The 13,573-nt window shown below is 36.0% G+C and overlaps 1 long non-coding RNA gene across 1 annotated transcript; it reads left to right on the forward strand.

Moving 5' to 3' along the window:
* The first annotated feature begins 330 nt into the window (after positions 1 to 330).
* Positions 331 to 2,206, forward strand: LOC138320112 (uncharacterized). The gene is made up of 2 exons (XR_011208100.1): positions 331 to 1,295; positions 1,673 to 2,206. It is a non-coding gene; the product is annotated as an uncharacterized lncRNA (long non-coding RNA).
* The last annotated feature ends 11,367 nt before the right edge of the window (positions 2,207 to 13,573 follow it).

Consider the following 13,573-nt stretch of genomic DNA (forward strand, 5'->3'; position numbering starts at 1 on the left):
CAAACAAAATTTATTGTTAATGACGTCGTGGTCAAAATGCCCACATACTCACACTTTTTTTTTAGATAATAATACATATAGGCTGATTAATATTAGTGATGATAGTGATGAGCATCTAATCTACCCTTGTACGTCTGTATCGATTGGTATGTACATATTTAATATCGTTGTCGCCCAGGAATCACGTGATCAAATGTGATCAAACGTTAATGGCGCCATGGTACGAAGGCGCCAGTAACTTAACGGCCATGGTACGAAGGCGCCAGTAACTTAACGGCCATGGTACGAAGGCGCCAGTAACTTAACGGCCATGGTACGAAGGCGCCAGTAACTTAACGGCCATGGTACGAAGGCGCCAGTAACTTAACGTTGATATTCTATGCAAAGGTGATCTTAACATTTCAATCATCAATAACATGAAAATTGCAAAAGCTGTACAGCAATTCCTGGTAAGAACGGGTAGATTCGATTGATCGACTCTCTCTCTCACTCTCTCTCTGTCACACTTTCTCTCTCTCTTTCGCTCTCTTACCTATTTCCTATTCATTACAAGTTGTCAATATTTTTTTTATTTTTTTTTCCATTTTTCATCGCTTGTTTTATATATTATAATGGTATCACACGAATACTAAGAGTACAAATCTACGGAAGCGTATTTAGGACATCAGACAAAAAAATAGCAATCTGCCCCGGCAAATAAATAATCTGCTCGGGCAAAATAATAATCTGCTCGGGCAAAATAATAATCTGCTCGGGCAAAATAGTAATCTGCTCGGGCAAAATAATAATCTGCTCGTACAAAAAAATAATAATCTGCTCGGGCAAAATAATAATCTGCCCATGCAAAATAATAATCTGCCCATGCAAAATAATAATCTGCCCATGCAAAATAATAATCTGCCCATGCAAAATAATAATCTGCCCATGCAAAATAATAATCTGCTCGGGCAAAGTAATAATCTGCCCATGCAAAATAATAATCTGCCCATGCAAAATAATAATCTGCCCATGCAAAATAATAATCTGCCCATGCAAAATAATAATCTGCTCGGGCAAAAAGATAATACTATACCCGGGCAAATTAACTATCTGGCATAATGACCACACGTACAGGCAATATGTCAAATGGTAAGCTAGTAATAAGCTCAGTAAGTAAAACAGCAAAGGATGGATGAGTATATTGGTGTATATTTCGATCTCGGCTTTAGCCAAAAGGAATAACAGAATCACGGAATATATATCAGTCAGAGACTAAACGTCAAACGAGCTACACGATCTTGCTTCGTAATGGAAAGGTATGTACCAGACAATTTATAATTAATTAACAGAGATTTATATCACCTACGTCTTTGATTTTAAGTAAGTAATGATAATATCATGCCTATATCCTTGCCATCGAGAGTGATTTGCATAAGTTGTATAACTTGTTTCGTAATCGATGTAAAAAAATAAAGTTTATATTATTGAAAGTGCATGTTTTTCATACAGAATAACAAAGATCAAAAGCGATGTTTGTAATATAATAGCCTGACCAAGTACTTGATGTAGGTCTCTCCTTTTTCGACTTACGGTTATCCCTAACCCTAAACATGAATACTCTTGACTGCATCTACATTATTAGTATTTTTATTTTATTTTTTTTTTACCATTTACTTTTGTGTATTTTTTCCAGATAAATATGGATACAGTGGCAAAGTTAGGACCCCATAATCAGGAGCTTGCACAGTTTCTTTGTTTGGGAGACCGCATGGATCTTCTTAAGTTTTGTACTGAGAAAAAATCCAGTATTTGGCGAATCGAAGAACTCAAAAAGGAAGAAAAGACATTATGACTCCATTAGAAAGAAAATGATGCTAGCTATAGGTAAACCAAATGATCGTGATGGAGAATCTGACGAGGAAGTGACAAAATCACACAAAATGATTGGAAATCAGAATGCGAAAAAAAAAAGAAACTAGGACAGTAGAGATCGGGTGGTACCATGAAGGCGTTAATGTTCGAGGATGCCTTGGAGGTGGGACCAGGAAAATGACTGTGATGCAAACCTACACGGTTGACAAGTTATTTTCAACTCAAAATGTCAGTATAAATGAAAAGTATCAAGTTTAATTTCATGTGGTCGAAATTCGTTTCAATTCAATATTCCCAAAGGCGTAGAGTCAAGTGAACATGTGCCCAATTTAAACATTAAAGTATATTTCTTATGCTCTAGTTTTTATTTTTTTTTTGTTTTTACAAAATATCTTATAAAGTATACAAGATATCTTATAAAGTATATAAGATATCTTATAGCATATATCTTATAGCATATAAGATATCTCATTAAGTATATAAGATATCTTATATAATTATATAAAATATCTCATATAAAAATTAAATAAGATATCTTATATATGAATATAGTATTTAAGATATTTTATTCAATTTTCTATATAAGATATCTTATATCGTATATAAGATATCTTAATTAATTTATAAGATATCTTATATAATTGAAATCTCGTTGCTATATAAGATATTTTATATAGAATGAGATTTCGTAGCATTTAACACCAGAAACTAATTTCTCCCTCGAGCATCATTCGGAGCACTTCGGAACACATTTTAGAATCGTTCGCAATGACAAAGATGCCACTGAAAGGGAGAATCAACCGCTGTTTGGTTGCATTCATCGATGTATTGAAAACACAGAAGCAGTTAATTCCCATCACTCTACAGTTGGTAGTAGACTAAAGGTTACACATTGTGCACACGGTGTGAACTACGAGTGGACACGGAGTGCACGAGGTTTAGACTACATGTAGACACGGAGTGCACGAGGTTTAGACTACAGGTAGACACGGAGTGCACGAGGTTTAGACTACAGGTAGACACGGAGTGCACGAGGTTTAGACTACAGGTACACACGGAGTGCACTACGTGTGAACACGGTGTCCACTACAGGTGGACATCGTGTCCAGGTAAAATGTCCACTACATCAAGACCACAGACAGACTAGATGATGTGCCACAGATATATGAGAAAAAATGTATTTATTCTGCAGCCTATATGGATTTTGACAGATAGAAATATTTATTGCGATCAGAAACATAATATTTATACGAAAATGTTAAAGCCTGTGTAAAACTCGATGGCCATTTGAGTCAATGCTTCCCGAACAGAACCGGACTCTTACAAGGGGAAATATTGTCACCTGTACTTTACTCAATGTATGTTAATGATTTTGAAATGAGTTTTATTAATGATAATTGTCCTAATATTGAACTACAAATGCTTAATTTGTTCCTATTAATGTATGCTGACGACACGGTCCTATTTGCCAATAGTCCAGAAGGTTTGCAATGCATGTTAAATTCATTATTAGATTATTCTAGACGCTGGAACCTGGAGGTTAATGTCGAAAAAACGAAAATTATTGTTTTTAGAAACGGTGGTCACTTACGAAGTAATGAATCATGGAAATATGACAACATGAATGTAGAAATTGTTGACACGTTCAAATACTTAGGTATGCTTTTTAATTACAACGGCAAATTTACAAAAACACAGAAACATCTTGCAGAACAAGGTAAAAAGGCATTATTTGCATTAGCATCTTCCTTTAAAAATCATTGTTTGAATGTTGAAACATATTGTTCAGTTTTTGATTCACATGTAAGTAGTATTCTATGTTATGCAGCCGAAATTTGGGGACTACACAAAGCACCAGATATAGAAAGGGTACACTTGAATTTTTGTAAGAGAATTCTAAAAGTTAGAAAATCTACAAGTAATGATTTAGTATATTGTGAACTAGGTCGCTTACCAATGTATGTAGTTAGAAAACTAAGAGTGTTTAGATATTGGTTAAAGCTCAGAAATACGGATAACTTGATTGTGAAAACTTGTTTCGATGATCGCGTGAACGAAAATGACGAGTGGATAAGTAATATTAAGAATGAATTAGCATTATTAGGACTCGGTTATATGGTTGACACTTACATTCCTGACAACGTTGCTTTTCAAATAATAAAACAGAGACTAGTTGATAGCACTAAGCAAAACATCTTAGCAAAAATATCTGCCTCACCAAAAGGTTCATTATATCAACACTTGATAAACAATCATTGTGTCCAATTTTATCTTCGTAAATCTATTGAGGTCAAATACAAACATGTAATAACCAAATTTAGATTATCATGTCACAACTTAAATATTGAGGTTGGTAGACACCATAACATTTTACGTAGAAATAGAATATGTATTAAGTGTAACCTAAGAGATGTAGAAGACGAATTTCATTTTATTCTGATGTGTCCTTTTTATAATGATTTAAGGTTGAAAATACATCAAAAAATACTATTATAAAAGACCATCTGTTTTCAAATTAATACAGCTCCTAAGTATTAATAATGTAAGAGAATTATCCAATCTAGGTAAATATCTATATTTAGCATGCAAAAGGAGGAATTGAAAGCCTTATTAATATATATTTAGATAACAAATGTAATATATAAGTGTCCTTGTTAATTATCTTTCATTTATTAGATTTGAGTTTGAAATCTGTCAACTGTCTCGCATTGAATTTATAATATATTATTTTACTACATGAATATTATTATTATTATTATGAACCTATGTAATATTCCAATATTTGTTGATCACTCTCCTTATATGGATTGGTACGTTGCAATTGATAAATACATGTTGTTATTTTCACCTATAGGTCGAAAGGCCTACGGAATAAAATGAATGAATGTTAATATTTATTGCAACATAAAATTGCCGTTAATTACTGGAAATCATTCGTACTGTAATGTTTATTTGAATAGATACATATAAAGTAAAATGTATCAATACATATTATCATACAATTTGATTTATAAATAAGGACGTTTATTAGAAGTTATAAAAGCAAATTAAGTGCGTACGGTAAACCACGTACTGGTTATGTCTCATCAATGGATAGTTCAAGTCCGCATTTTCCCAGTAAAAACTATTTTTCTTAGCTAGTGATATGTAGTTTAAAGATGAAATCCTTGCGGAGAGTAAGATTTTCAGTGTTAGCAAATCGTCGCCCAAGAGATATTTTGATCGGCAAAAAATTTTGATTAAAAAGGATATATTGATGGGCATAATAAAAGCAAGGACATCATGATAAACATAAAATTCTTCATAAAATTTTTAACTATGTATGTATGGAATATAGTTTTCTAAACGGCAAGGTGCGCAAAATAGTTTTAATCCTGTCAAATGTATAATACGTATACATTTGCTACATAGAACCTGGCGCGTTGTAAAGCATTGGAAATAAATTATGTGAAATCGTCCATAGACGTTAAAAATCGGCATTAGAAATTACATTTTATTGTGTCAACCGATTGAGGAACCTGTAAGCACTGGCTTATAGAAAGCAAAAATTTAGTATCGGGCATGTGGCTGTTCGTGAGCATCAACACTATTCAAAGGACCGATCGCAAAAATGTAGGTCACATGCCTGATAATAAATCAAACAGACAGAATCAAAATAAATCCAACTTCTACACATTTAAACTGTAGATTCATAGTTGTTGATTAGATTCTGAATTTGTCACAATTATATTAATTCTAGAAACTCTGATAATTTGACAATATCCTATTCTGACCTTCTTTACAATGTGTGATCTGATCATACATGTATACATAGTATATTATACACTTAAAATATGCCTGCTCGAAAGGTAGACCCCTCGGCTAGGACTGCAGTTGCCATGGTCACTTGGACTTCATACTGTTCCATCAACCACACGGATATGATAATCTAAATTACCTAACAATGGTCAGAGTGGGGCCAGGGGCCTGGGGCCTTCTTTGGGCACCCTTCAATATGTTCAGTCAAGTGTATCTCAGACTAACAACACCTGTATACATGAAGTACCTTATCCCAACCCCAGGAGGTCCCTAGCATACTGTACTTAGGTGGCAGCCTCTCTACATATACATTGTACTCATCACACAAATACGAAGTTATACAACAATAGTAGTCAATAGGGATAAGTATTTTAACTGGTAGTGCATTTTAATTTATTTGATAATGAAGCTTTATATATTAAAATAAAAAATAATTAAAATACCAAGTGTATAATTAACTCATTATGAGGAAAAACGGTATAAAGCTAGTATATTAATAATCCGAAATAAAAGGCCAAAATAAATAAATTCAAAGTAAAATCAAAATCATTTCTATGGAATATATATTCAGCCACTATAGGGCCTTCTTCAGTCCGAAATAACTCTAACACAACGTGTTCGTCTACATGTTTGTTTACATCTATTGTGTGCAGGTACGAAATGTCTCGGCCCGTTTGATGTATACGGCGGGTTATTTCGACCCAACATGCTATGTGCACTAAATCAACCCCAGTGTTTAAACAATGGTTATAACCACAAGATACTTTATCAGATAGACTCGTGTAGCCATAAACATAACACTGACGTATCAAAAGGGGATATTATATGCAATCACATGCACGGTCGAAACGTCAGACATACCGGCTTTTCGAGGTGGCAATCGAAAGAAAAGTTTGACAATCGACTAAGGGTATGTTATTGTTTTGAGACAACTCGTACCTCACACTATTCTCTAGACATAGTGCCTATTACATCAAATCTAATAAAATAAAACACAGATTCCTATTATCATTACGTTTGATAAAAAGGATCAGAGAAAATCCCACTAGGGGCCACGTCCACGTGATCCTTGATAAAGACCAGTCAAATTGCTGCCCCCAAAACTTTCACACCTAAGGTCATCTCGCCCCAAGAGCACAACATAGCTTACCGTATATGTATACTGGGACGAAATGTCGTATACACTTGATGCAGCAAGGTGCAGAACCCACACGTGGTCGTGAGTACACGTGGTATAAAGGTCACCTGAACATGACATGACCCCCCATGGGACGCTGTCAGATCCTCTAATTACTGGAGTGGTCATAAAGATCTGTATTTTAATCAGATTTCCTATCACATATTGCTGTTCACAGTCGTGGTTCCCTAGTGACCACCAATCTCTCTACGGCAGGTTGCTCCCATTCTGACTTAGAATTGAGGAGCTTGTCAGCAACTGATCCGTGTATAGCGACCTCCTCTGAAACTTGTCGTTCGAGTGGCTTGGAGAAGGTCTTGATGACTTCACACTTGAAGTTTCTAATGTCACCTTCGTCTCCTGGGTGTTCTTCGAGCAAGTGCTTAGCCAGAGCATTAGAGAGATTACCACTCTCTACTTGGCGCCTGTGTTCCTGGAACCGGGTATAGGCATTTCGGCCGGTTTCACCAATGTACTCAGCCACTGTGTTGTGCTTGGCACAGATTTTGCATGTGGCTTTGTACAGCGCACCGGACCGGAAATGTAATGACCCACCACCAGAACCAGGGTTGCTCTGACACAGCACACACTCTCCTCGTTGACACTCATCACCAAATTTAGTGTCGGTACGAACAAGTTGCTGCTTGATCGTCTGCCCACCAGTTTCAACCACCCTGATATTCACGTCAAGTCTGGGCCCCTGTACCGCTGTCACCCCTCGCACACGTCTGGCAAGTTCTGCACCAGGAGTTGATGGTACGAAAATTACGGTGTCAGCTGGTCGAAACCACGAAGCCTTTTTCACGTTCTTCCTAGACCCGCGCTCATTCTCCTTCCAAGATCTATGCCGATATAGTGGCGTATCACCACGCTCGCTCGCGGATACCTGATTGGCATAGCCTCTGAGGGCAGCAATGATTACATTGGCCCTAAAAGACTCTGGGTATCCTGAGATCAGCATCATCTCTGCAAGATCCTCCATAAGCTCTTGGCGCAGTTCTGGTACCAAAGATGGTCTGGTGTTACGCAATCGGCGTATGCCGTCCTGAATTAGGGATTGGCGTTTCACGGACACAGGGAGTGCACTGCGATTGAGGATGAATTGTGAGCTGGAAACCTCTTTCTTGTAGAACTTAAGCTTCCAGTCCACAGATCCATCTGCGTCGCGAATTTGGACCTGAATGTCCAGCAACGGCATCCATCCAGAATCATGGGCCGATGGATAGTCAACCTCCATTCTTGTATATGGGCATACTGAGTTGGCAACCTCTTTAATTATCTGCGACGTCCTCTCATCTGCTGGTCTTATTCTATCCCTCTCCACCAATTCATCCACAATCACGATCTTGCTCTCAACAAACCTACTACCTGGTGGTAACGCCTCCACAACAAGGTTCTGGTCATCCACATAAACTTTGTGTACGTATACCTTGGTGGTTAAGGAAGGTTGACACGGTGGCTGCTGCCATTTTCTGCCTGAACTGTCGGCACCAGAAAATCATATGGATCTTGGCTAACGCTCCAGATAATTTAAGACCAATGGGACCTCCTTTCTGTTGGTGGTATAAGTCTCCCTGAAACGTGTAAGTATGGTGGTTCATTACTATTTTGATTCCCTCTTCCAAGGCCAACGCGAACATGAGACGTGTCTCATCTGACCTAGGTACACTTTCAAGTTCTCTAAATAGACTCGGAGCCTGGTGGTCTTTCTCCCCTCCTCCTAGCTGAAGTAACTTCATAATTAACTAAAACATTTATTTCAAAATTATTGGAAAATCATATTTCATCCAATATCTTTTCATTAATTTAATTCTTTTTTACACACTGGCTATTTACGTATATCGGAAACCTGATTATCATGACTATGTATATAAAATACCATATTACAATGTTGAATAAGTACCTAATCTAAATTAATTTTGATTATAATATATACATGTATTATTGGTAAATTCAAGGTTGTGACAGACATGCTTGATTTACGCATTGTACAGCTCCCGTCAGCTCCACTTCACGGCTGCCTGTCATGACAATAATTGAGGTGTATTCAGCATCACATACTATATGTTTTGCCAGCTAGTTTTTACCTCATCCCAATCTAACACCCCCCCCCCCCCCCCCAAAGGGAAATGGTGTACATGTTTACCCAGGCTCTACAACAAACATGTACATGTATCTAATAAGAATGGTACTTTTGTGTTTCAAACTCATAAACCTATATGATTTTTAAAAGCTGAAGTATATTTGTTTGTCTTAATAAACTTCCATAGAAACAATTCTAAAATCACATATTATATAAAGATACTGCCTCCATTCTCATAAAGCCGTGCAAACACAGAAGACAACGATTCTGCCCTATGGCCATCTATCGATGGTCACCTTGAGGTACCTGTATAGCTGGACACTGTGACTTACCTGTATGTTTGACAAGTTTTAATTATTGGACCATGACGCAATATACGGTCAAGATAACTTGCGGGGTTGGGATCATAAACATATTGTGTGTACCGGTAATTAAGAATCAAAACAAGCTGAATTGGATACTTGTAGGTAGACTATAGCTACGTCATAAAGTGTGAAGTGGATTTATTCTGCATGATCTTTTAAAGACGTTCAGTTTTTAATAAAGAATATGTAATTAAGCTATTTTTACGTACAATACTTTTAGAACTTAAAATAGCGAAGAAAAATATTATAAAAGTGTATATTTTATGAAGGACGATGTACAAGGGTGTCGCTAGAAAACCGATTGATAGGGACCAAATCTTTTTATTTAAAAGCTATATGTATTACCCGGTATATGATTGTATTACTAATAGCTTAAATTATAAAAGAAAAAGTGTCTCAAAAGCACAGTAGGACTGGTTTTTGCCGTAGCTGCAAGATTGTAGTAAGACTTTTAGACAGAAAATGGTGTCGTCTTAGTAGGCCGGGTACGTATATTCGTTCTAGTTTTTGCCGCAATTCAAAGTTGTTTTTGACTTGTATTTACTATTTCATGTAAATGATATATATATATATATAATTAATGCAATTTACCCATAAAACATTGACTTTTGAAAACGTAATATAGACAATTTAAGATATGAAATGGAAACTACTGATATAAAATTAAATAGACATATACTTAATGAATACAAATTAATCTTTATTACTTTTTTGCAGTGAAAAGGTTTTATTCATGTATACTAAAAAAATATCGTATTATATAGTTATATATATACTGTACATTAAATTGTAATTTAAAAAAAAAAAAAAAAAAAAAAAACCACTAAAAAATTATAATTACGTATCATTTCAAATTGAAGAACGTATTCTTCCCCGATCCCTAACTATAACACATCACCTTGTCTGTATAGGTCTGAATGTACCTGGACACGATGTCCACCTGTAGTGGACACCGTGTTCACACGTAGTGCACTCCGTGTCTACCTGTAGTCTAAATCTTGTGCACTCCGTGTCTACCTGTAGTCTAAATCTTGTGCACTCCGTGTCTACCTGTAGTCTAAACGTAGTGCACTCCGTGTCTACCTGTAGTCTAAACCTCGTGCACTCCGTGTGCACAAGGGTGTAACCTTTAGTCTACTACCAACTGTAGTTGTCAATTCGAACATGGCGACAATAAATATATTGGCTATAATGGTGACCTATCTATACATGCATACTTTTGTCTAGTTCAACCAAACGGTTGATACTGGCGTAGCATGCGAAGCCAACAAGAGTCTGGCTGAACGAGTTGTAGTATACATGTACTTTACCAATCTCTCCCAGGACTCATTGCGGTCCTTACATTCACCTCGTGATATTGTGGGGACCGCAATGCACCCTGGGAGAGATTGATACTTTACAGCTCTCTATGACTTCCGGGTAGGGAGCCTTCATTTCTGGGCCTTTGTTGAAATCCCGTTGCTTTACAAAATATCTTATAAGATATCTTATATGTTAAATAAGATATCTTTTATATCATATGATATATCTCATATACTATATAAGATATCGTATATTTTAATCAAGATATCTTATATATATGCAGTAAATGACATGTTGGCTTGCCATAAACTACACATAATATACAATCTTTGTTTTACAACCTACATAGAGAACTTTCCTTTGTAACTTTCTATTGTAAATAAAATGTCAAAAAGTAATCAATTACATTTCGAAGACATTTTTGGACATTATAAAGCTTACAACTATCGGTGTTTTCACAATGTGTACATTTAAAGATATACTTTTATTTTTGTGTGTGCGTTTTCTAATGTTAGACGTATGCATTTACAGAAGATATATAGTTTGTCTCCGTCGGCGATGTTGCAATTGTAATTATCATACAAGAATATCATTCATGTAGTCTTTTTTTTTTTTTTTTTTTTTCCATGTTTTCCCAACTTTGATCGTATGATATACTAGTACTATGAAATTCAGTACTTTTTGCTCCATGTTTCTTGCTTTCGCATGACTTTCAATAGGTTCAATTATCTTAATATTGAGATATGTTCAAAGAATATTCTACCTTATTCTCAAGAAAGAATTTCTTACTATGCACCCACTTTATTATGTTCCAATGAAGCATGTAATGTAAGGAGATATACATGTATGAAGCATATATTGTTATAAGCTGAAGTATGCCTTAATCTTCATTTAATTAAAATATGTTATTTTAAGTAAAAAGAACTCCTTTTTTATGTGTTTATTTATCATTTTTACAACACAGCATCAAAATCAGGTCCAAATTGCTACGCTTATGACACATATAATGGTTAATTGTCACTTTTATGTAACGACCACAAGCAATGACCTTTGCATAGATTCTTTATAGAAAATGAAGATCGGATCTAATTTGGTTTCTCAGATTAATATATATTTGTGCAGCTTCATATCCAGTGACTGGGCAAGACCAGTCATTTACAGGATATTTCAAATATGTCTCTATCACAGGGATGGCTCTCCTTGTAACACATCCAGATTCACACTCACGCACGTCTTCTCGATTGATGGGTACAAGTTTGTCTTCTGCTTGGTACAACTCCGGTTGGGAATGCAAGAGTATAGGACGTCCTCCTTGGCTATTTGTCTTTCTGTTTGGCCGCATTCTATGAGAGTTCCAGGAATATTGAATCTGATCGAGATCATCTTAAAATATGAATAGCATTCATAAAACAAAGTAATGAAAGTACTTATGTGAAGCGATTGTTACCGGTAAAGAAATGCAGCAAAATGATGTGAATCTATGTAATAATATATAATCAACTGAAGTGGGACTCAATATTCTTACCAAACGTACACAAGTTCTTTTAAATGCTTTTCACTGGGCGTATGAATATATCAGATATGGTAAAAATATAGTCCGTGGTCATTTTTCATTATATTAAAAAGCTGTTTCACAAGTCATGTCAGAAAATATAATCATTTTGGCCTATGCTCTGTGGAATATCAAATAACATTTTTCTCTTAGATATTGTTATAGATGTTACCGGAAAACGACTGCAATTACGACGATTCAGGTTCTATCACACAACGCTTGAATGACAGTTCCCCTAGTTTTCTGGGGATAGATACTTCCTTTTTTAATTACCTGAATGATTTCCATGAAGCAAAATCTAACCAATTCTGTGTCCAATTGATCTCCCGTAAACTCTCCGTCTTCTTTCAATAGGTGCAAAATATCAATGTAATACTGCATACAGTTTTTTCGAAGAAATCCCCACCATGCCTCTATCCTTTGGTTTGTGACGCTGGTACCAGAAATAAAGCTTCGTTCTCCGGCAAATCTGTCCGTGTCGTGTCTCCGAAAGAATGTTTGTGGTGTTTTAATATGGATGTTTTCAGTTCCCATGTCTGCCCTTATTTTCCTTGGACAGCCACCCATTTCCATAACAGCACGCATATAGTATCCCAGTATTACTTTTGGATTATTGTTTGTATGATATGCTTCTAACCATATAATATTTCTGGAGAAACCATCAATACACCCACTAATAGTGATGCCGAAAGGTTTAACCTTATCATACCCATCAACATGCCAAATTTCATTCGATCCATTGCTGCGATACTGACGACGAACTAGCCTGTGTTTTCTACGAGCTTCAACACCTTCGGGGTCTAAGAAATTGAGAAGTTCACGGACAGATTTTTGGGTTATAACTAGTCCGTGTTGTAAGCATTTGCTGTGCATCCACCGGTAGCCAACAAGCTGGCCAGAAGTTTCCAATTGTTCTTCGATAAATAAAGCAACCGTCCATATATCCGTTTGTCTGCTTCGTCTTCTCAGTTTTTGCTTCCTTAATAGTCTTCGTAAATGTCTCTGACTGATATATATTCCGTGATTCTGTTATTCCTTTTGGCTAAAGCCGAGATCGAAATATACACCAATATACTCATCCATCCTTTGCTGTTTTACTTACTGAGCTTATTACTAGCTTACCATTTGGCATATTGCCTGTACGTATGGTCATTATGCCAGATAGTTAATTTGCCGGGTATATTATTATCTTTTTGCCCGAGCAGATTATTATTTTGCATGGGCAGATTATTATTTTGCCCGAGCAGATTATTATTTTTATTTTGCCCGAGCAGATTATTATTTTGCCCGAGCAGATTATTATTTTGCCGGGGCAGATTGCTATTTTTTTGTCTGATGTCCTAAATACGCTTCCGTATTGCCTGTACGTGTGGTCGTTATGCCAGATAGTTATTTGCCCGGGTATATTATTATCTTTTTGCCCGTGCAGATTATTATTTTGCATG

Source organism: Argopecten irradians, chromosome 3 (assembly GCF_041381155.1).
Source record: "Argopecten irradians isolate NY chromosome 3, Ai_NY, whole genome shotgun sequence".
Classification (NCBI taxonomy): domain Eukaryota; kingdom Metazoa; phylum Mollusca; class Bivalvia; order Pectinida; family Pectinidae; genus Argopecten; species Argopecten irradians.